The following is a 26,103-nucleotide window of genomic DNA, read 5'->3' on the forward strand; positions in this document are numbered from 1 at the left end:
TTATCAGGAAGAGTCAAAAACTATTTAATTCATTATAGGCTGAGAGTTTAAAAAGCAATAGAGGATTAAGCAATGCATACTCCAGCACTGGCCTACAAAAGGGCACTGTTCCGGTTACTACAGCTGCCTTTGTAATGGAAAAGGAAAAGAGAAGATAAATATATATGGAATTCTATATTAAAATATATATATATATATACACATGCACATATATACACACAAACCCAGATTAAAAAAAAAAAAGATTCCATCAATATTATGCAAGGGGAAAAAAAGGACACATTTCAAAGAACTCCACTCAGGAACAAGATACGTGGAACACAGACCCAGACTAGGAACTGAAGCTGCTCAGAATATACCTAACAGAAGAGAAACCAAAGAGGGATTGCCAGAAAAAGAAGTAACCAGACTGATTGCTAAAGAGAAACCAAAACAGTCCTCTGAATTCAGCAGTAACTCAATATTCTAGGTAGGAGAAGTCACCATAATTCATCAGGGCTGGGTGAACATGTTTGCATCCTGCCCGGTGGCAAAGACGAGCATCCACCTCCCTGACCTGGGGACATCCACCTCCTTGAACTGGGGACAAATAACCTGGGCTTCTGATTAATCACCACCCTGAGGAAGAGTTTAAGCACTGTCACTTCTAAAAAACACTACTTGGTGCTTCTGAGACTCGAGAAACAAACCCAAACTCACTCTCTTGACCACTTTTAATTCTGCATCTGCAGCTGACATATTTTTACCAGCAGTATCAAGACCTTGTCTATCCCCAGCTCAATCTCCTAATACCTACACAAATCATATGGTATTTACTTCCCCAGAGGCAATTAATTATAAACTCCAGAGGAGCAATGAAGACAAAAGAATTTGCCATACGCACATAATTAACTTATTGGTGTATAACTGTATTCTCTCGGAGAGAAAGACTGTGGAGGAGGGGTTGGGGAAGGAGGGAAAATAACTTTAAATATTGCTGGCTATCTATGCAGCCCTACACCCTCCCAGTTCCACTCGAAAGAGAAAGGACTTGACTATAAAGTGTTCCTGATCCTAGAGAGTGCATCTGACCACCCTACCCTGAAGCACTTCAGTTTGAGCAAAATGACATTGAATGGATTTTCCTCGGTAATTTTCACTATATACAATTTTCATCTCATACTCTGACCTTAGACTCCACAGTAAGATACAACTCTACTATACTTTGTCATTCTGATATTTACATAAAAAACCAAAACTCCCCTATTTGATTAGCTACAGAGAATATGAACACCATCTATACAAGTTTGAAACCACAGAAAAATAGCTCTTCCAACCGCAGGAACATTCACAACAAAGACAAGACTCATCACCTCCAAATTTTGAGTCAGTTTTATTCTTTCATTTGAAAATATTCCTAAACCATCAAGATCATAGAAAACTTCTCTGTTCCATAATAGTCTCAATGATTCCATTCAGATGGCTACACTGACAAGGCTACAACTGTAAGATGAGAGATCAGGAACCCACATAACAAAGCATGTTTGGTGACCACTCTGAGTCCCTGAGCACACCCAAAGCAGTTACTTGCCTGTCTAATCCCTCTGTAATCCTCTCCTACTAGAGAGGCATACTCTGCCTCACAAGTGTTTGTTTTTTTATACTAGCCCTGACAAAGCAAGGCCTCAAGAAATTCATTAAAATTTCCTCTCCATGAAAATCTTCAGTAAAAGACAAAAGATTTATGCACTCTGAAGAAAAGCCAGAGTATCCACAGGTTTTATTAAGGGAAAAGTATAAGGTCCTTTGAGAATGAAGAGTGAACAAGACTGAAAAGATAGACTTTGATTACAATCAGAGAACACAAATATTGCCTCTAATAATGAAAGATGGAGGGTGACAGGCTGTTAATGAGGTGCTGAGAGATAGCCCAACCCTGCCAACTATTCTAGCTCACTACACATCCCAGATTATGCTGCTGTGGAGCCATAGCATATTCAATTATCCAGCCCAATTTTACCAGGAAATCCTCTCCCATGCTGTTCCACGGGGCTGCCAGGTATGTATGGAAGGGTTGAACAGATGGAATGTTCTAGAAATTAAGTTTCAGATGGTGCCTAGTCTTCAATGAATTCTGTGGATGCATTTATTCCGCACCCCCACACCCTTCATACCAAAACCAAAGCTTCAAGGTCTATTATAAATTGCAAGTTTTGAGGGCAATTCCAAACATAAACACTGATAACCCACATATGTTTGGCTTTACTCAGACCTACGATGTACCTAGATTGCAGAATTAAAGGACAATAATCCTTTACGCCTGTTGATTCCTTAGAATGTTGGAAAAAAGGAAATTGATGGCATTAAGTACCTTGTGACACTACTCTCCAGAAATTGGGTCCTTCTGGTCCCCAGCATTGATCACCAAAGAGAACTAATAGATTTGTTAGAGTCATTATTAGCACCTAAGAGTTATTAGACTCTCATTAGCAGAGTCCAATTACAGACAGAAAGCCAAGGCATTTTAGCTGAACATTCATACCAACGGGAAAAAATAGAGCCTTCTTAATCACTTTCATTATCAAAACAGACTCCCTGCTGGAGCCTTTTAATTGGAACTCTACCATTTTAAAGACATTTGCATTTTATCAAACTATATTGACAGGGCTAATAGAAATAGCTTCTAGCTCCTAGCTTCACATCTCCCAAATACAAAAAGGCAGCTGTGGTGATCAACTGAAACAAAACAGGAAGACCAGGATAGGAAGCTGGGCCCCCAGCAGGCAAGCATCTGGTTGGAAATCTCACCATACTGTGAACCAACCTTTCTCTTCTTCATCTCTACTACTTTAAAATGGAGGAAGGGACAGGGACAGGGCAGTGAGAGAAGAAGGGAACAGTACCATATCTAGTTTCTATGTATGAAAATGTCCCAAAGATAAAGGGATGTCATCCACTAACAAATGAACAAAAATCAGAAGCAATCTAGATGAGTATGTGATGATGAATAGTTTTGCATGCTAGACATTTTATACCCAAGATATATATCTCTCTCTCCCCATCTTTCTAACACACACTATCTCTAAACATCTAGGGTGCCACAGTGTTATTGCCATGAGCCATATTTTGTTATTTATAGAGGCTATAAAAGTATACAGCACTTTAGAATCCACAAAACATAGGCACTAGAGCCCGGAGGAACTCAGTCTAAATTAGATACAAACAGTGGTGGGAAAACAGGAAAATATTTAGTTGCACCAAATTTTCGGCAAGAACCATTCTGAGATAGTTAGAAAGGGACTATTAAATAGTGATCAGGAGGAGAGTTCACAACCCAAAATAAACCCATCAGTAATCCAAAGGCTTAATTCCTGGAGGGCAAAGAGGTGATAACATCATAGCAAATCTATGGTAATTTCCACCTTTAGCATTGTCTTAGTCCATTTGTGACACTATAACAGAATACCTGACACTGAGTAATTTATAAAGAACAAGCATTTATTTCTCACAGTTCTGGCAACTGGAAGACCAAGATCAGGGCACTCGTGGGTTCAATGTCTGGTAAGAGTCCAGTCTCTGCTTCTCTGATGGCACCTTGTTGCTATAACCTCCAGAGAGAGGGAAAACTGTTGCTGCCCTCACATGGCAGAAGAGACAGAAGTGGCGAATAAGAGACCAAACTCCCTCTGTCAAGCACTTATATATGGGCATTAATCCACTCATGAGGGCAGAGCCCTGAGGATCTACACACCTTCCAAAAAGCCCTATGCCTCCCAGTATTGTTAACATTGGGGATTAAAAGTTTCTAGCACATGAATTTGGAGGGACACATTCACATCATGGCTGGCATTATACATGCATTTTGGTTTTCTAATCGTATCATTCTAAGTTCATCGAAGTCATATTAAAATGTGAATGCTAAATAAACATCCAAATGCTTACAGATAAACAAGGGCCAGGTACAGTGGTTCTCACCTGTAATCCTAACACTTTGGAAGGCCAAGGTGGAGGGACTGCTTGAGACCAACCTGAGCAACCTATCTCTACAAAAAACAGAAAATTAGCCAGGAGTGGTGGCATGCACCTATAATCCCAACTACTCAGGAGGCTGAGGCAGGAGGATCACTTGAGCCCAGGAGTTTGAGGTTGCAGTGAGCTATGATGACACCACTGCACTCTAGCCCAGGCAACAGAATGAGATACTGTCTCAACAAAAAAACAAAAGAAGAAGGAAAAGAAAGAAAAAAAAAAAGGAATGAGAAATAGGGCAAAATATGATCTTATAATGGGTCTGGGAGAGCTGCAAACCTATTAATTATATTAAGTTCAGCCCACACACGTGATGGACCCACAATTCTCATCAGCTACAGGAGTCATCACATCCTTTAGTCTCCTTGACAAATGAAAGATTTGGTCTTCTAAAACTTCTACAAAGGAAGAATTTCCAAGAGTCGCAGAGCTAAAACACAAGAAATTCTCTCCAGGCCTCAGTCTCAAAATCTTTAATTGAAGGATTTTAAAAGGTTGGCCCCTAATTCAGTACTCTCTGCACTTACCAGAGATTGAGAAAAATGCACAGACAGGTGGTGTTAGTATCAAGTTTTACCAGTTACAAAGGCTCTAACATTGTCACACAATTCTGTGATATTTTATTATTTCCATTTTGCACAGAGCTTAAGGGACTTCCTAAACACGAAGTAGATGTCTGAGTGAGACATAACCCAAGTCATCAGAATGCCAATCACAAATGCTTGATGGCCTCTATTCTAACATACCACCACAAACAGTCAAAACTAGCCAGGTCCATTTTTTAAAGTGCAAATAAAAAATGCTCAGTAGTTGATTATTAAATGGAAATTCGAAAGCTCCTAGGCAATCCCTCAACTTCTGAGCTCACTGAGGGTAACCACCACAAAAAGTCTCTTGGTATTATTTTCCTACTACAAACCACTAGAGTCCATGGCATCATGGTGTGTTCTCAGATGTCACTTATAGCCAATATTGAAAATAATCACCTAACTGATTCTGATAGTCTTCTCATAAATTTCCCTTTAGTCTCCCAAAGAGCATGTTACCAATTCATTGCAAAAATCAGACTTTAATCTCCTTCCATTCATCAACAGGGACACCAACCCCTTTCTCTATTGAAAGGGGAAACCATCTGCAATAGTTCTGCCCGATTTCCCCTGAAATTTTAGCTTCCACTGCCTGGTTTCAGAACCCTCAGCAGTGGGAGCAATTTACCTCGATCGACTTCACCAGTCACCATTGCAATTTAGCTAAGACATTTCCCAGGGGCCCATTAGAAAAGGTTCCAATTTGAAAAACTCACATCTGATCCTACAAACCAGTCCTGGAAACATCATTTGGTAACAACTTAAAAATTATTCTTTTTCTGATTCCAAATCCTTCACTTTGACACAGAAATGCAAACATGAAATTTAAAAAAACAAGATTTTTTGTGAAAATCAGCTCAAAGAAAGCTCAAATATACAAACATTTTTTTAAAAGACATTCTGATAATAACCACAGCCTGTTACATGCGTATCAAGGTTCTGCTTTGGTTTGGTTTGGTTTGGTTTTGTTATTCTACTCTACACCAAGCAAACTGAAGATGGCGGCCCAGTACAAAGGAAGCCTTTGGCAGCATCTGCAATTCAGTAACATCAGAAGCCTAATGAGAATGTGGAGTTCCTTCCAGAGTTAAGGACCATGAAAAGCCAAATTGCACTATTAAAATACTTCATACTCTCACACACTTTGCACCTTCTCAATGCAGCTAACCAAAAGAAATGTGGAAGCACACAGTATGTAGCAATGGGCACAGCTCCTCTGGCAAAAGGAATGAAAAACATTTTTATTATCAATAGGTAAAAAGTCAGTAGCAACCTTCAGATTAGTGTTGTGAAAGCCCCAATATTCAGTTTAGAATTACATGCTATGCAAGATGTCTGTAAGGAATGAAAAAATGACATGTTATCCCACAAATAATTATATCATTTTTTGAAATTAGTCTTAATAAGTCTTGACAATGTATTTCAGCAAGTCTAAATCTGTGCCTTTCTAGAATACTGGTCCATCTAAAACAGAATGCAGAAAAAGTGTCCTCATGACTACTTAAAAAAATGTTACCAAAAATTAAGTTAGTACATAGAATAGTCTCTGTTTGGAATTTTTGTCCATAAGTTTTTCCTTAATAAAAAAGACCCCTTTGCTATCAAATGCCAACAACTCAATGAACAAATATCAAATCACTGTTGATAAATCATGCTTAATTTGACTGGATGCATGCATCTGGTGCGCACATATACTTGATTTTGGATAACATACGTATATTTTATACCAGGAGAATTACCTCAGATTAAAATGACAACATTAAATATTTTTTATGTACCATGAGTTCTAGGAGTTTTGCCACCTGAACATGTTGACTATTCCCCTATTTATGGCTACTTAGTCTACTTCTACTTTTTCTGAGCGACTATGCTACAGCGAACATCTTTAGGCACAAAGCTTGGTTTTTCCTTTAAATTCTTTCCTTAGAAAGAGCTTTAAGAGGGGGACTACTCTGATAAACATTATGTACATTGGATGAAATCACTTACATATTTAGCCAGTTTGCTTGCCAATAGCAAAGCATATGATGCCACTGCATATAGTTTCTTTCATGATCATTCCTTGAAAATAAAATGAAGAGAATTTTACAAACGTGTAACAGCTATGAATTGAATTTAGAAGTTATTTAAGAGTGTCAAGTCTACTTCAGACACTCTGAGGCTCACTGGAGTCAGCATAATCTGTCATGACTAACTTGGGTCTCAGCCATAGTTGTAGACATAAAGACAAGGGCAAAATCGTCTCTCTGTTAGACAAGGCTGCCTAACACGTTTAGATAACTGTTACGGACTGAACTATGTTCTTCCAAAAGTCATAGGTTGAAGCCCTAACCCCATGTAAGTACTTCAGGATGTGGCTGTATTTGAAGACAGGGCCTTTAAATAGGTGATGAAGTTAAAATGAGGTCATTAGGGTGGGCCCCAGTCTGATTGGTGCTCTCACAAGAAGAGGAGATTATGAAAGATGTTAAGGGGTGCCATGTACAGAGAGAGATAACCACAGGAAGAGATGGCAAGGGAGCAGCCACATGCAAGCCAATGAGAGAGGCCTCAGAATAAACCAAACCTGAGAACAAGGGACACCGAGACACCTTGGACTACCAGCCTCCAGAACTGTGAGAAAATACATTTCTGTTGTTTAAGCCACTAGGTCTGAGGTATTTTGTTATGGTAGACCTAGCAAACCAATAAAGTTATCAATCTGACCCCTGAGGAGATTTCCATGTGTCCTCCCAATCTACTCTAAACTTTCTCATTTACAGAAGTGAAATCAAGCTCAGGTGGGGTTATGTTTTCACCTGTGACCACAAAGCAATTAAGTGGAAAATCAAGCAAGAAAATCTTGATCTCATTCTCTCACACCCAATCTCCTTCCACCACATTACTACAACGATTATAAATGAGAGCCCCAGATATTTCTGAGCATCAATACCAAGGACCCACAATTTAATCTTAAATCAATTAATTTCTGGAACACAGTTCCTAAGAGCCAATAGTTTTGAATAAAACATAGTTTGGAACAAAAACATATCAAGGTACAAACCTTTGGAGAATACTATAACAATCACAGCTGCTATACAAATATGCCTTCAAAGAAAAACTGGAACAGTTTTTAAAAAGACAAGGACTATAATAAGAGGAGGGGGTAGGGGGATCAAGCTAATTTTAACAGCTTTCAAGGAAAGATAGTATTACAAGAATGAGGCCAAACAACCAATGAGACCACATGGATGCTATACTAGCTTAGAACTGTGGATAATAAAATTCAGTAAAACAATAAGTTTCAGCTTTTCAAAAGTAAAGACTTCTACAAAAAGATGGAAGAGACTGCTGAGTGTTACCGAACAGTATGACTATGGCTGCATGTTTACGTAAAGGTTTCTGTCTCTGCAGATCTCCTTCTATCTTTGGCATGTAATTTTTGTTACTGTTGTGTAGCCTTCCTTTCTTAGTTGATACTTTCTCAGCTAATCTACAGGGTAAGATTCCCTGATATACCAGATAAGATAGTGACCACAGTTTCCTACCTTGAAATTCTAAAACAAATCCACCAAACTATAGCTGAGAAAACAAAAACCATGGACAGCTTTAGATATTAACCCCTTGGGTCTAGGGATTTCTTTTATAAAGCAATTTATATAGAGAGATATAAAGTGCTATCCTCCCCAAAACTCTCATACTCCTCACACAAAACTTTTTGGATTCAGGAATGATTAACTTAGCTGAAGTCGGGAAAGCTGAATTGTAATTAGATGCAGGCAAAATATTCAAAATTCTTCAGCATGTTAATTTTGTACTTGATGGCCAAAATGATAGAGGTAGGTGGCCTAGAAAACCATATGGAGATGTGCTGAAAACTGTGCTTTCCCAAGTCCTAGTTAAGGTATATATGGAGAGCAATATACCACTTGAAATCTATTTTTGAAATCTTTTTATACAGTTTAAATGTTCTCTAAAAATTATGCTATAAACTGGAATTCTGAGGATCTAGAAATTTGTTCAGAATACAGTTTGAAATTATAATGTAGTTTCTATTTCATCATGTCCATATCCTTGCAATAATAGCAATTAGTGAAGCCTGGACACATAGTAGGGTTTTAATGCTTGAAAATAAGAATAAACAACTAAAGATGGGAAAAGTCATCAGACAAAAAGCTAACACTAAAGGGCCACAGGATAATTAGGTTAAAAAAAGAGTTAGCTGAGGGTTTTCCCTTAATGATGGCAAAGAGAAAACAGAAAAACACATATGGCACAGTGATATCTTTTGAGAATCTTGCACAGTTATACATTAACCTCACGACTAATTTTTCTTGTTGTCATCAAGGTACATAATGATTTTCCTAGGCAAAGCTAGGAAAGTTCAAAATTAATAGTGTTATTAAAGTCAAACAAAATACTTTGACCTTATTTGGCTATGAGCAGATGATCAGATTCCTCCAGAAAGCAAACAAAAAGATAGCAATGTTTGTTAAATGTCTCCTATGTATTCTCTTATTCAACTCCATTTACTAAGCAACAACCATGAAAAGTCATCATTATAGTGTCCATTTTATACGTTCAAACACAGATTTAAATTTAGATTTAAATATCTTCTCACTATCTCAGAACTATCTCACTATCTCCAATGGTGGGGCTGGTTTCAGACACAAATAGCCCAACCCTTTAAAGTCCATTCCTTTTCCATTCCCCATCTGGTCTCTCAAGTAATATTAATAAATAAACAGGACAGATTAATGATTAATGAACCAGATAAGTCAAAGAAGCCCAAATGCAAATCATGAGTGGACTAGGGTGACATTTCTAGTCCAGGTCTGGCATTTTGGTGCCAGAGTCCAAGTGGGCTGAGGAGAGTCCATAGGAAGATCAGCCTACCATGAGAAGTCAGGACCAAAGCTGGGTAAGGAAGGCAAAGGGACACATGGGAGACAGAGAAGCCCAAGAATGTTCAGCAGGTCGTCCACATGGGGAGGGAGGAGGGTGACTGATTGGGGAGCTACAGGGTATGTACCTAGAGGAGAGGCTGGCTACAGAATTTGTTACACGAGGGGTTGGGGGGGTGATTAAATTGGTAAGTGCGTTAAAGGTAGCAGAAGCAAGGCTCTCACTGTTGTCAGAGGTAGTTTACAAATGCAGAGAGGGAGAAAACAAGATGAATCCTGTGGTGTTGGATGGGAATTAGAGGTGTAGATGTGAATAAATGGTTTTCAACATAAATATGTAGTTACAGAAATAGATACAGACATAAATATATGTATGTATATTCCTATCTATATTCTCTAGCTCTTATCAATTGAGAAGGTTTGGAAGCAGCAACACTACAGTAACAATGAGCACACCTAATGCCCAGATCTTGACTTTTAAATATCATTTTCTACTAAAAGGAACAACACTCCTTGGAGAAATGGCTGACTCTACAGCTGCTTCATCCCAGAAAGCAAGGAATTAATCAAAGAATGATGGGGACATGTCAAAAGGACACAGGAACCAGGTTAAAGAGCTCTCAACTGGCCAAATCAGGACAGACTGAGTATTTAAACAAAAAATATTGATGGATTATAACTCACTGAATAAAGTATAAAACCATAGTCTATACTGATATAAATTAATGCAAGTTTAAATGGTTTGATAGTACCTCCTCACAAAACAGTTATTAATTGCAAAGAGGGAGTTCCTTCATAGTAGAAAAGCCTGACAGATACCACCTTAAGTCACAAACTACATTCTGACAATTCTTATCTAATTATTCAACTGGTCTGCAAGTTGGTTACTAAGCAATATGTACCTGTTACTTTAAAAGTCTGAAAGTAACAACTCCATTTCATTTTGAAAATTGCTTATTTCAAATTTCCACTAAATCAAAATGGATTATATGTCAGTTAAAAATATTAGCATGTTTCTCCTATAAAAAGTTACACCTCAAAATCACATGACTGGGTAGTTTCAACACTTTTTGCCATACACATCAGAAATTTTATAGCAAAAATATTATAGGAACAAAATAACTCTAGCCGTGTATATCCCTTAATATACTATCAACCTTCTAACTCAATAGAGGCAATTCACAGTAGGGATAGGACATGGAATGTAAATTCCATGAGGATGGGGACGGTTTCTTTTACAACTGACTTTCTATGGATGCGCTTTAAACACAGTAAAAACTCACTTAAATAACTAAGGAGGACAGATCCCCAGCTGTCAATGAAATAAGGACATGACACTGTAAGATCCCATCAATGCCATGCCTAGTGTACCATCTATCCATAGAAGACTGCTGTGAGCTTTAATTTCCTCATTTGTCAAATAGGAATAGTATTAGTAGTACCTATTCAACAATGCTGTTTTATGTCTTAAATGAATATGTATTTAAAATGCTTAGAAATTGCATAGTAGTGTCTCAATATATGGCGATTACTATCATTTCTGTGGAGTAATGCTAATTTAACTTTCTCCAAAGTGAATTTTGTGTGGGTTCCTTAAGGAAATCCTGAGCTCACATGAGAGTTAAGAAGATCTTACAGCATAACAATTGTTCTACAGTTGTATAATACCTATATTCCAGCATGGCAGGAGCATAAATGGTAGAGAAGTTTTCCAAATGAAAGTGAACAGAAAAAAATGAATGTCATCGCAAACATAAAATGAGAAGGACACAGGAAACATCTGCAGAAACATTTAATAAACACTATCAGCTATTAAGAGAGTTGAAAGGCCAGCCACAGATCAGAAAAACATATTCACAACACACTTTTAACTAGAAAGTCACATTTAGAATATACAAAGAACTCCTAACAATCACTAAGAAAAAGATGAACTCAATTTTATAAACTAAAATCATCAGAAGACCTGAAAAAACATTTCACAAAAGATATTCAAATATCCAACAACCTTATGAAAAGTTGCTCTACACATTAGTCATCAGAGAAATGTAAATTAAAACCAGATGAGATGATTTTAATCTCTCACATCAGAATAGCAAAAAATTAAAAACATAAAAACACCAAGTGTCGGCATGGATATGGAGCAACTTTCCATACAGTGACACTGGAGAAGTGTTGGCAGGATTAATTCAAGCAAAACATTCACCTACCCCACGACCGGACAATACCATTCCTAGGGATACACAAACAGAAATGCATGTGCATGTCCACAAAAAGACATATACAAGAAAGTTCATTAGCAGCTTTATCATAATAGACTCAAGATAAAAACAATCTAAATGACCATTAATAAGAAAATGGATAAACAAATTGCAGTTTATTGAAACAGTGGAATACTATATAGAAAAGAATCACTACTGACACAAATAACAGCCTGATAAATCTTGCAGACATTACATTGCACGAAAAAAGCCAGGTATTAAAGGATACCTACTGTACGACTCCACTTAATGAAGTTTAAGAATAGGTACAACTAATTAATGATGACAACAGAACATGGTTATTTCAAAGTATAAACAAAATTGTCTGGGAATGGACATGGGGAAATCTTTTAGATGCTAAACATATTCTATGTCTTGATTTGGATGGTAGATACACCAGTATATAAGTATATAAAAACTGTACATTTAAGATTATTGTACCATATACACATGACTGGATATTGGTCTCAATAAAAAAATTTTGTTACAAAAAGCTTTCAGAAAGTGGCAAAGATACGTAGAGTAATACCATTTACATTTAAGGAAAGAATAATTTTTATTAGTATTGGGAACAGAATCTGAATATTACTTTCTAAAATTTGTACCACCATGCAAATATATTGTTATTCCTGGTAGCAGCTGACAATTCTGCTTCTAAGAAATGAAGAAGCTGTATATCTAATTTTTCTGGAGGCAGATATATAATTTGGGGAAGCTCAGATTCTACGTTGCCACAGATCCTTGGAGGGCAAGAATCCCAGAGAAATGGCTACAAGCAGAGGCTGGTGACAAGAAGGATTTCAAGACATGCAAGAAGATATAATACGGAAGAGGGCTAAAGACAGTAGAAGGCCTAGAGGCTCTACATTCTAGAACACAGCTTCTGCTTCAGAAGAATGAAGCTAAAATGGGAAACATACCCCCAACTATTCTCTAGTTTGCGATTTTTAAAATTACACAAAATGCTCTTACAGAGCTTGGCTGGAGTCCTCCCTCCCTCCCACCCCCATATGTTTTAAAACAACACACAGGTCTGAAGCACATAAGCTACTACTAAAGCAGATGTTGTGAGGGAGGTACCAGGGAGAGAGAAAAGGAGGGCTAACAGGCAGAAACATCATAATTGGTGGGGTGCAATTAGCGCACCTATGGCTGCAAGACACAATAATACATAAAGCTGACACTACTGAGGCCAAGGCCTCACTTACTTGCTGACTTAGATCTAGTAAACATAATAAAAGAAAAAAAGTCACTTTTTTAATGCCTGTGCTCTGAATTCTTGACTGCCTGCCACATTAACTTGGCACAGTTTACAGCCTGCACTCTCTAAATGTCTGCATGTTGGTAGGCTACATAAGTGACAAGGGCCTGCTACACTGTTACACTCCTTACCCAATGTCCTCAAAGAATAAATTCACTGTTACTGCGTCCGAAGCTCTGAAATATAACCACTCTTGCTGAAATTATCCCAATATCTGTGTAGTCTTACAGGTTGTGAAACACCCTGGTGCTTATGCTGGGTCATTGTCCCTGCTAGGAACACAGCTCTCAGATCCCAGAATCAGATTACACAGAATTCACAGAAAAACCTCTTTCTTATCCACCTGGACTAGCCCAGTTTCTCTCGGATGATAAATTCACTTCATAAACACAGATAATCAATCCTAGTCAACAGTCCAAGATTCAACTATGTCACATTATCAAGTTCATATATAAGAACATATATAAAATTTAAAATTAAAATACTGCAGATCGACAGCCATAAACTAAAATGTAATCCATATCCCTGAGGGCTCTAGTACTCTCCCACCTAAGATCAAACTCTAGACATATTTAAGACAAAGGCTCCTCTAGTTGTAATTGGTTTGTAACAATCAAAAGTTTATCTATTACCCACTGGCATTTATCAACTCTAATATTTCAAAGGCTGATACTATGGCTCATTTTACTTAAGCTCCATAAATCCTCCAAACATTCGTAAGTATTTTTCAATTCAAATCCAACTGAATTTTATTTTATTGAAGACAAATGGAAACTCTAAACAGTGTTTAAAAAAATTAATAGACTATTCCTATTACCAAACCCAGACTATAAGTATTTATGGAGTAGCACACTCTTGTATTTGAGTATAATACTCCTATATTCATATAACACTGCAATCCTATTAGCACCAGGCTTAAATTAATAAAATTGTTTGTCTTGTCAGCTTGTGTTACACGTTGTACAAACTTGTTAGATAATCAGCAGAGGCATGACAATTCATTATCCTACAGGGAGCCGGTCTGAAACCAGCAGCTTCCGCTTTCAAATGGAGCCACCACATCAAATTAGACCATCATTTGCAGCCGGCTGCTGCATATTCTGAAGGGCACAGACACAGAAACTGCATACATCCTACCGTTCACCAGCAGCAAAAGAGATTTTAAATCTCACTCCCAAATGCAAGGCACCTACGGCTTCCCAGCATCAGCAGGATTATATTTTGAGAAGTCTCTGAAACAGGACAGATTCAACTTTTTTCAAGTCCTCAGCTTGGCTGGCAAGGACAAAAGATGTGGTCAGATTTTACACTGGGTTTTAGCAGCAGCACTTGGCTTATATCAAACCACCAAATGTTATTCTTCTCTGTCAAAGAGGGGGAAAGAAGGAAGAGAAATGAACCCTTCCTGAACAGAACCCCCTTTTGTTTCAGCTTTAATCAGATGCCTCCACACTACAATTGCACAGAGTTAGGGGCATTTAGTTGCCACTTCACTGGTTATAGAAGAACAAGCTGTCACTCTCCTCTTGGGCTCCTTGCTACCCCATAGATAAGTAATGACATAGTGAATTAAGTTAGCATGAATCTACTCAGGTATTTTAGGCAACAGGAAGTGGATGTCAGTTACAATATATACTTCTTGGCATCAGTTACCCAAAACACAAACTGGTGGCAGGTGGAAGACCATGTGCCAAATGTTTCTGTAGGTTACAGAGATCACCCCTACAACTTAGCCCCTGAGCTAAGTATAGCTATGCAAATTAGAACAAGTCCATGGACCCAAAGGGATTTATTTAGGTCTAAATGAAATGATGCTTTTGGAAAAGTGAAAATGCAAATAAAAATAAGACCCACAAATTGAATACTACATTTCCTTAGGCTTTAATGCTGATTACTGACCCATCGGACCAGTAAAATTTTTTTATAGGCAAAAAATAGCTTTTAACCTTTTTACCCACTGGAAGGAATATGGGTTCCCCATTTGGGACTGGATAAATTTCACCAACCATCAAATCTGTGGTATTGTTTCAAAATTTTGTCTGCCCCTCTCTGGGAGAGGATAAACCTGCCAACCCACTGTTGGGCCTGGCCACTTATGTGCCCTTCCATGAAGAAGGATCACACATACATCCCTGCTCTGGTGCATTCAGGGGTGGCTAGTGAAACCAGAATGAGTCAGCTCTTGATTGCCATATCTCTCTTTTCTCCTCACTGTGATATTGGTAAAAGGCCAGATAGCAAATGATCTGTCAGCCTGAATCCTAAAATGAGGACAACCTGAAACAGAGCTACACCCTACCTATGATGGACATGTGAGTGAGAAATAAACCTCTATTGTTATAAGCCACTGACCTTCTGTTACTGCAACACAGCTTAGCCTAAGAAGACTGAATAAAGCCTATAGGAAATTTGGTCCCAGCAAGGGGATACTGATAATAGTGAAAAGCAACAAAACATCCAATCAGAGAGGCAAAACAGGATCTTTCAAAGCATGATATGACCCACTTTAAGAAAGAAAAAATTATTTTATTCTACCTGACCTCCACAACCTGAGCCCCATTTTCACTCAAGAAGATAATCTGTACAATTCCAACAGAGAAATCATTTTCTGTTCTCCAAACAGAAAATACTATGACACAAAATGACACACCATATTCAGAGAGTTTAATATCTGTTTTATCTTTCTTTGCTTATCTTACTATGAGGATAGTAGCTCCAATTCACTTCTAATTGATAATCTACTTTGGGCTAAATGTGAATAAAATACTAAGGCTCTGAGTGTTCAAGGGGGCTCTAGTGAAAGCTAATTTTGGGAAAGAGATCTATTTTGGTTCTCCAGGTATCAAAATTTTACTCTCACTTAATCTGGATAGGTAAGGCATTGACAAAGGGAGGTAACCATTTAGTAGTAATCAGGTGTTACAAAGTTTTATCAGCTAGGCAGACTTCAAGAGATAGGGTATAATAAGGGTTGAAGTGTATTTCAGGGCCAAAAAAAATTCTTCAGAACCCCAAGAAAGCAGAATATAATAAACAATGTCCTAATGAACATAACACAGAGGCAAGGAAAATCCACAACACCACACTGCTCCATCTTACTTTGTTTACACATTGTGGATTTTCTGTCAAAGCATCAAAAGATTTATCAGAAATTAGAGGTGCGCTATGCACCCAGGCACCCTAGGAACCTCTTGCTTACCTTTGTCCAAGCCCTGTTATGCGACCAATAATGACAGAATAAGCAAGGATTTGGCAGCTGGGGACTGGAGTTTCATCTCAAGTGGCATGAGTGAGAAGAAGAGACTTTTTCAATCAAAAACAAGTGGGACAGGGGTTTAGGAAAAATCAACATCTGAATTGTCATGCCAAACACACCTACAAACAACATCTGGCTCCCAGCATTCAAGGTTCCAATGGGCCTATTCTGTACTGTCTCTGCTTTTCAAGACATGAAAGTATACTGTTTCCCATTATCATTATGGCTATTGGTAAAAATTTCCATTCAGATCATCCTCCCCAAAGCAGAAATTACTCCAGTAAGAATTTAAAACATCTCCAATTGAACCTAGTCTCTTCTATATCGAACTCTGAGTCAAGACACTAGACAGGAATTCATTATCCAAGAGCAGGCACTGAACGTTCAGCACTCTGCCACTCTGAATGAGGACACTAAAAAAACTACGAATGAATTAAGATCACTAGGTCAACACCATGTTTACCACCATGGTGCCAAAATACTCAAGAGTTCAGGAAAACACAGCACCCGATCAATGCTAAGCTATCTTTCCTAGAACAGACACTCCTGAGACAACAATGGAAGAAAAGCTGAATATAGAGGCCAATGCCCAGCGCCTTATATCAGAGGTCAGCAGACATGAGCCCACAGGCTAAATCTGGCCTTTTTGTGTGGCCTATGAGCTGAAGATGGTTTTTATAGTTTTTAATGGTTTGAAAACATAGGTATGAAAATTTTATGAAATTCAGATTTCAGTGTTTAAAAATAAAGTTTTAACTGGAACACAGCCATAGCCATTCATTCATTCAGTGTTACATGGGTGATATCTGCCATGATGGCAGAGTTGAGTAGTTGTGACAGAAACTGTATGGTCTACAAAGCTTAATATTTGCTTAAATATTTACTATTTTCCTTTATAGAAAAAAAATAGTACAACCACCCACCTTATACTCTCTAAATTCCTCTTCTGCTTTGGCCAAAGGAAACAGAGCCTACAACTCTGGAGCTCACCTTTGGAATAACCATGGAGCACAGCAGAGCATCCTGTCTGGCAGAGAGAGGCTGGGTCTCCGAAGGAAAGTGGTCATATTCATCCTTCTATTTCCCATGCCTGGCACACCACAGGTGTTCATTAAATATACGTTGTTGGTTCACCACACAGGGTTTATCAACATACCCATCTCCTCCAAATTTCCACATAATCATTTTTAGAAACCACAAGACATCAACAGAGAACAGAATGAAAACCACTCTTATAATTTACATGGAGCCCAGCATGTCCAGTACAATTCCTGCTGGAATAAACTGTCCAGTTCTATCAGGAAGACAATATCCTAGGATGTGACAAAAAGGAAAAGATGAGAAGGGGAGAGGCAGAAACGCTACATCTAACAACATGGCTGGCTTAGCTGGATCCCAGCCAACACCCAGCCCCATCGATCAGATATTCACAGAGCAGCAAGCAGAAAGGAAGGGGAGGGGGCAATCGCTAGTCTTACACTCGGATGCTACTTGGGATTCAGGCAACAGCTGCACAGCGGGTAATGCTCCTGCGAGCAGTCAGCTGGGGAAACACTGTGCCTCATCCTCACTAAGAGCTCCAGTTGCAAACCCGTACACGCTATTTGGACAGCCAATTGCCCGTGACTAGGCCAGTGTCCAGAGGCTGCTGAGTAACCAGGGAATGCAATAGGGTCATTTGTTCACAACAACGCTCCTGCAAAACTGCAAGGTCTCTCCTTATTTTCCAAATCGTGCCCTACCCACAGATTTGCTAGAACAGGGATAGTGGTGTGAGTCACACAGAACCCCACACCATTATCCTTCAATCACGTGAGGACATGGAGGCCTGTCTCTCTGGAAAGAATGTCCCTAAGCCAAATGAAAGCTATAACCTAAGGTTTCCTCCAGCCAACTTTCTTTCTTAATCAGTAAACTTCTCTGCCTTGGAAAACCTTCCTCATTCTAAATCATCGCTCAATTAATTTATGTAAAACAAAGAAAAATACCAGAAGTGGTATGGGTAGTTTGATATGGGCAATGCACAGGCAGAAAGGCAGCTTCCACTCCTCATCTAACCTTCTAAACAATGCATACCACTCTACCATGGAAAGAGCCAGGACTTATCTCTTGAAACTACACAGTCCCAGTTAAGGGGCCACAATACCAAACGAATCATGCACTCAGAGCCACACCAAAATCTGCAAAAGGCCACTAGAGAAGCTAAGAATGCTTCTTTAGAACTAAGTTTGGCTATTCATAACCTAAAGTCTGGCTAGGCTTTTCCACCTTACAACAAGAGGGGGAAGAGCAAACAGGTTCCAACAGAGAATCCTGCCATGGAAACAAAATATCAATGACACCTGAAATGACACTGTTTGCTTATATTGTCTAATTTTCTAGATCTGCCTCAGTAATATCAACAAAGTATGTTCTACCTCTTCAGAGCCATTGGTAAACCAAAGGTACATATTACCATTACATACTCCCCAGAATGAAGACAAGGTTAAGAGGAAGAGAAGAAGAATGTGAAAGAATTATTTCATAGTAGTCCAAAAATACTAGTATACACTCATCCTTTCAAAGGAAATTGCTACATTTGATTTTTGGTCTTTCTCCTTTCCTTGTCCATTTCTTGTCAAAGGTTTCTAACAGAGTAAGTAGCCTCAAACTACAAGTCCAAAATCCCTTATTCACAACTGTGAATTTCAAAAAGGTCTAAGAAACAAATGGCTGTTCTTATAACACACTTGGTAGTAAATTTAGCCTAACCTGAAATTATTTGCTGCACCTCATGTGAACAGGTGTGAGATTAAAGTCTTCATCCCATTTAGTATGAATACAGGTTGACTATCTCTAATCTGAGATCTGAAATGATCCAAAATCTGAAACTTTTTGAGCAATGACATGACGTTCAAAAGAAATGCTCATTAAACTATTTCAGATTTTCAATTAGGGATACTGAACCAGTAAGTAAAATGCAGATATGCCAAAATCTGGAAAAAAAAAAAAGCAAAACCCAGAAACACCTCTTGTCTCAAGCATTTCAGATAAAGGATACTCAACCTATATACACATGTTTCACTGCAGAAATATCAGTATGTTTAATTATGGTGTTGCCACCTACAACCTCACTGAGGATAGCACATAATTAATACACCACGTACCATGTAGCCTTCTAAAATTTACAAACTTCTGAATTCAATCTCTAAGGATTTCTGTCAAGGGACTGTGGACCTACATCACCGTAATCTTCCTCATCACTCCCACCAGTGACCCAGCTGTTAAACTTCCCACTCATGAGAACCAGCACACTGAGGGCCTCCAAATCCTCCTTCTCAATTCCTATTCTATGACCCATTTGCAGCCTGTGCAACCTTCTACTGTATTAACAATAAAGCTTTATGCAATTAAATCAAATTTTTTGTTGCCACACAAAACTTTGTTTAGCTAAATCTCATTTGCTTTCCAACTTCCTCTTTGAACCTTCCCACTTGTAGGCTGTGCTTCTAACTCGACATATTTGAAGCTGAACTTCTTGTGGCCACCCAGAGTCTCCCAAACCGGTTCCACCTATTTTTATTAACTAAGTACTTACCCTCCTGAATCAAAATCTTAAGTCTCTTTATAAATTCGCATCCACTGATCTACAGTGGGTCACCCTATTCCAAATTTAATTAATCAACAAACCTTGCTGACTCTTCCTGCTGCCAACATTCTTGCATCCTTTCCTTCCTTCTCATGTACACTACCTAATTAAGACTCTCCACACCTCATTATTAAAACCACTAAAATCATCCTCACCACAAGATGAATATTCCTAAGACAACATTTCAATCACATTAAATCCCTGCTCAAAAACCTTCGATGACTTTTCACCCCACAAGAAGGAAACCAAACTACCCTTAGGGTAGCTTTCAAGACTTTTCAATTTTGGTTCCACACTGCTTTTCCGGGCTTATCTTCTTAGGGCTAGAAATACATCTGAATCATCAGGGAAGCTTTTAGAAACATATCCATGTCTGTACATATCCCTCCCAAACAGATACTCTTGGGGAGGAAGGTGGTCCAGTAGAATGCTGTTTTGTTATTGTTGCTCTTTCTTTGTTTGGGGAGTATTTCTTAAACTCCTCTGTGAGTCCAGTGTGTACTCAAGGTTTGGGGGCCACTGGTCTAGAAAAACTATTTTTTTTTTTTTGAGGCATAGTCTTGCTCTGTCACCCCAGCTAGAGTGCAGTGGCATCATCACTGCTCACTGCAACTTCAAACTCCTAGGCGCAAGAGATCCTCCTGCCTCAGACTTCTGAGTAGGTGGGACTAGAGGCATGTGCCACCATGCCCAGCTAATTTTTTCCCATCTTGGTAGAGAGACAGGGTATCACTCTTGCTCAGGCTGGACTCAAATTCCTGAGCTCAAGAGATCCTCCCACCTTGGCCTCCCAGAGTGCTAGGATTACAGGTGTGCCCAAAACTTTTTACTCCAAACACCCACTTAGGCTTTGAACCTTCCCCTCAGCTACCCTTCAAGGCCTGCTCAAATGCCATTTCTTCTACTAAAACCATCAAGTTCCACCCCATCTTGAAGTACTTTCTCCTACATCTTAACAGCTATAGAAATTTCTAACAAATTCTTGTAACTTTATTTTCTACTGAAGTAGAAATATGATATTTTCCTTTTTACTTTTTAAAACTTTTTGTGTACATAAGCTTATCACTCAATTAGGTTATAAACTCTTTCGAGAAAGAAGAAATATTTCATCTCTTTTCTACTCTCAGCAGATACTTAGCCTAACTCACATGCGTACTATTAGTATTAGTGTATCTTTTGATTTTAAAATTACTTCTGACAAACTTCGGAGGGTTAACAGACCTCATGGCTACCAATTCAGACATACAACTACAGTGTACACCTAGCTGATATGCAATCCAGAATGCAAAGGGGGATGGGCATGCTCCTGAAGTATAGTATCTTGCAGACAAGCTTTGCTGGTAGGAGAAGCCTAAGAAAAGGTGAAAGACCTAGTCTGAGCAAGCATATTATGGTCAGCATTTGATTAGTTTGCATGGAGTCAAAGGCAGGAAACAAGATGTCAACAGGAAGATGTAGGAGACTAGGCTTGGGATACAAAAATAAGAATCATAGGCACAGTCCAGCCAACACTGAATGATTCCCATGAGCAGCAGATTCTCATTTCAGTATCCTGTTTTCATGCAAGTTTGTGTTTGCACTGAGCCAGAAACAAGGTCAACACTTACTTGGGCAGTTGGTAACCAAATATATAAGACAGAAAAAAAGACGTTTCCTAGTTTAAAGGAATAATATATACAAAGAGAAAGGGTTGGGAAAAGGGGACAATAACTACATTTGGGCAATCGTCATACAAAAATATGTTAATTCTACAATGATCAATAAAACCCACTCTTCTCTGTTGTCTTCTACAGTCTGTTCCTACATTAGTCAAATAAAAAGCAAAGAAAAGAAAGAAAACCCAAGTAAGTGACAATACAACATGGTGACATTGACAATGGAAAGATAGAAGTCGCCTTTAGCTAAAGCACTGCCAAAAATTATTACAGTGGCATGTCCTAAAAAATTAGTCCTTATAAGAAAACAGTATGCTGTGGGCCTATACAAGCAAGAGTCATTTCCTCAAAGCACTGATGTTGAATGTTGTCAAGTATGTCATAACGAGGCACTGATAACTGCTGTTAGTAGGAAAAAATTTTCTCTAAAGGCTCATCCAGGCTGGACATGTTTTTGGATTATCTGCTCCAGTTTCCCTCCAAGACTACAGCTAGAGAAACCATTTGTATCCACTCTCACAGAAATGTTCCTCAATACCCCACGCCAATTCCTTGTAATCCCATCTGAGCCTTGAATGAAAACAATGTAGTGCGGCCATTTGCCACATCAGTACAACTGTTGGTGATCTACATGAGTGAAAAGCAGAAGCAAAGAGTAGTCCAAGTCCATGATGATTCCTCAGAGAGACAAGGGCAGGAATTGCCACAGTCAATCCTACACTTAACAGAGTCCTTTCCACAGACACATGTGCTATTTATAGCCAAAGCATAGGATCCAGGGCCTTAGACAGTTCATTTAATGATAGGGCACACCAGCATGCCTGCAATTTTCAAAGGAACAGAGATGTTTGTCACTTTGAAGAACTTGGTCAACCTGGAAAGTAGCCCTGCATATGACATTATTCCTTAATTTCTATATACAAACTCTAACTATGCCACCCAAGCAACATCATCCACAGACACAATCAGAAAACGTGTACTGAACACAAAGTCATTCATAAGGCGTTGATTCAATTATTCCAACATAAGTTTTTTTTTAAATTACTTTAATAACAAAAAAATACAGAAAAACAAAATGTGCTAGCAAAGAAGTACAGAACATCTTGCTTTCAAGTCATACTGAATATAATAAAACATTACTAGCATAGGCTGACTAAACTCAGATGTCTCAGACTGAATGCTAGCAGTCTTGCTTAACCACACTTGCAGCTCACTGACCATAAGCTCAAAGTGGCTAGTCAGTGTTACACGGACTGATGAGCACCAGATATTAGATAGCAGTGAAGTCAAAGAAGTTAGGATATAAATAGGTATTTTTGTACTACAAAGGGCAGATATCCATTTTCTAGCCTAAGGCACCGCCATACTCAAAAGATGAATGTTCATAGGAAGAAAGAAATTAGTAAGAAAAGGCCAGTCACATAAACCAATATGAAATATCTCCCAATGAAATAAGGCACAAAAAATTGGAAAGGAGGGAGATTTTTCACTCTTCCAGCAGGATATCTGTGTTTCCATTCTTCCTTTCCTTCTCTCATGCCCTCCTCTGATGAGTCTGTGACATTACTAACAGATTTCTCATTTAAGCATTCATTGGTTCCTGCTATTCACTCCCACCTCAAATCATTACCCTTAGAGCTTGAGGCACAACAACTGGTTGTTATGGAAATGAATGTAAGACTGCACAGGCTAGGGCACAAAAAGCTGGTATAGTTGGCAAGAAAGGTGAGTGAAATCTTCAATCTTGCTTCTGCACGAGAATTAAATTAAATTAAATTAAGACCCCTGCCTGTTTCTGAGACAATGATATGATCAAAGCTGTATATTTTTAAAAAAATACTTCTAAAATTACAATGCATCATAATAGCAGGCAGAGACTATGTTATGAAGTAAAGCAAAAAAGGAGTCCTAAAGATGCATATTCACCATGACTACTCCCTCCAGGTACTCCCTACTGTTTCCCCACAGACGCTTATGGGTAACATGCAACACTGACACAAACAGGTGTGCACACAATCACAGCCTCCTCACCAGATAAAAGAGCTGACTACTCCAAAACGGCCTCAAAGTAAACAGTGTAAGCAACCAGACAGACAGTGGTTGAAGTTAAGAATCTCTGCTGGAGAACCGTTGGCATGATACCTACCTTAAACACTCAAACCCTTGAAGGGCCCAGGCCACCCAGGACTATCACTGGTAGTCAGCATTTAATCAGACTATACAAGATATCAGGAGTTGGGAGGATTTTCACAAAGCAAGTCTATGATAGAGCCACTCACTCAGGGATCAAAAGAAGATAAAACCACTTTTAAGTAACTTTGTGGCAGCCTTTAGAAAGAGAGGAGGAAGCTTGTATCAATCATAACCTCACACACAGGCAAATGCACCTAATCTGAATTCATTTTCCCCTTGTGCTAACAAGATGCCTCTCTGTAGCATCATTACTCATCACTGATGAGGGCATGCATGCCACAGTAGGCATTTTAATCAGAGAAGATTCTGGTAACCAACTAGAATTCTGAAAATAAGACACAGCAACATCCTTAAAGCTGTCTACCAAAAAAATAAATAAATAAAAATTCTGAATCAAGTCCCTTGTTTCCGCCCTTTTCCCAATTGTCACTCAGTTAAGTCATGCTCCACGTGACATTTCAGCCAGTGATGGACCACATATATGATGGTAGTCACATAAGATTATATCGCCATATTTTTACTGTGCCTTTTCTATGTTTAGATACCCAAATACAACTGCGGTAAAACTGCCTACAGTATTCAACACTGAAACATGCTCTATAGGTCTGTAGCCTAGGAGCAACAGATTAAACCATATAGCTTAGATGCGCAGTAAGTAGACTCTACTACCTAGGTTTGTATAAATATCATGTTCAACAAAATCACCTAACAATGCATTTCTCAGAATGAATACTTAGAACAGAATAATCCATTGTGGTTGTGGTCATCTTAAAGTTTACCCCAAGCAGCAATCCTAAGCATTCAGGGGAGTTGTGAGTGTGTCTTTATAAACAGGAATATTTATCTCCAAACCCTCTCTTCCCACTATTTATTTTATACTCTTCAAAGTCATTTCCCTTTCTGCACTTATATTTCTAAATTTGGGCCAAAAGGACCAAGAGTAAAGGTTATCATCTGACAAGGGACTTTAGCAAGTACATTATCTTCTTGAACACAAAAAAGGAAAAAGATGATCATATATAGGTGGTTCCTTTGAGAAAAAGCATAAGGCAGTTAAGGGGAAATGAGCACATCATCACATAATCATGGCCCAGTTCAAAATGTTTCTTGGAGACAGGATAGGCCACAAGACATAGGAATATGTGCCCAGTCAGGCAACAATATTTACTTCATGCCCGCTATACATGCAACATCTCTAACCTTGGCAATGCATGGATGGACAAGTATAAAGACTGTGGCTTACTTAGCAAGCAAATATTTTTATCACAGAATACACTGGTTTAAAAAAAATCACAGTGTATGTGTACAAAGGGAAGTAAACATAAGCAGAGGTCTTTGGGTGATCTTTAAATCCACCAAAAAAGACAAAATGAATAAAAAGAACATGGAAGAAATAGGGGAGAACAGGAACCTAAATATATTTAGCACACCTTCAATATCTATTAATTATAAATATAGATCTTCCCTAAATCAGTGTTAATTGCAAAGGGAATATTCATGATCACTTTGCTAAATAAACAGATGTTTGACTAAACTTACAACTTAATCACCATCATGAAAGATATATTAAAATCTAGTATCATTAAAAATCACCACATACAAATTAATTTAAAAGAGGTTTTACAGCAAGTCTAGGTTCTTCATTAGAACTAGCATCATCACACATTTGAAAAATATTTGTGTCTATGTGCAATTTACATGCTGATCAATAAAAGACAGGTGCAAGGCCTGCAAAGTGAAAGGGGACCTGAACAGCAGTCTACTACTAAAACCACCATGATTGCCCTAGTCAATCTCAACAAGAAAACCAGTCAAGAGTACAATATGCTCAAGCTGTGAAATAATCCAAGAATGACAGGCATACATGGTTCAAGTAAAAAATACTCTTTAGCAACAACAACAACAACATCATCAACATCAACAAAAATCACAACTACTTTCTTCCAAGAGCCAGAAACCATAAATCATGAACTTAAGGAACAAGGTGACCACCCCAAGCTCACCATCAACACTAGCACCTTCAGACTTACTGAAACCAGTCTCTTTAAAACATGGCTCCAAAGCTTTTTACAAAAACAGCTTTCAGAAGGAACAGGTTATAAAGATGACAGTGAGGACAGAGGAGGCAAGAGAAGGAGAGAGAGGGTAGTAACCTTTAAATGTACTGCTACCAAAAAGCTAGGGGTTATTTCGGTAGAAAGTAAAAGCGTCACCTTCTTCCCTGACATCAGAGCAGTGACAGTAAATGCTTGCTGACATTCAGGAAAATGACAAGGGCTGCCTGAGGAGTGGCCTTCACAAAATGTCTAGGTAAGAAGCAAAGTTTTAAGGGAAAACACCTTGCATACCGAGGTTCCTACAGACTATATAGGAA

The 26,103-nt window shown here is 38.5% G+C and overlaps 1 protein-coding gene and 1 pseudogene across 1 annotated transcript in view; both read right to left on the bottom strand.

Annotated features, from left to right (window-relative positions):
- Positions 1 to 26,103, bottom strand: part of SND1 (staphylococcal nuclease and tudor domain containing 1) — a 416,716-nt gene that overhangs the window by 304,377 nt on the left and 86,236 nt on the right. The window lies entirely within an intron of this gene.
- LOC123647801 lies at positions 1,645 to 1,750 on the bottom strand (annotated as a pseudogene).

This window comes from Lemur catta, chromosome 11, assembly GCF_020740605.2.
Source record: "Lemur catta isolate mLemCat1 chromosome 11, mLemCat1.pri, whole genome shotgun sequence".
In the NCBI taxonomy this organism is placed as follows: Eukaryota; Metazoa; Chordata; class Mammalia; order Primates; family Lemuridae; genus Lemur; species Lemur catta.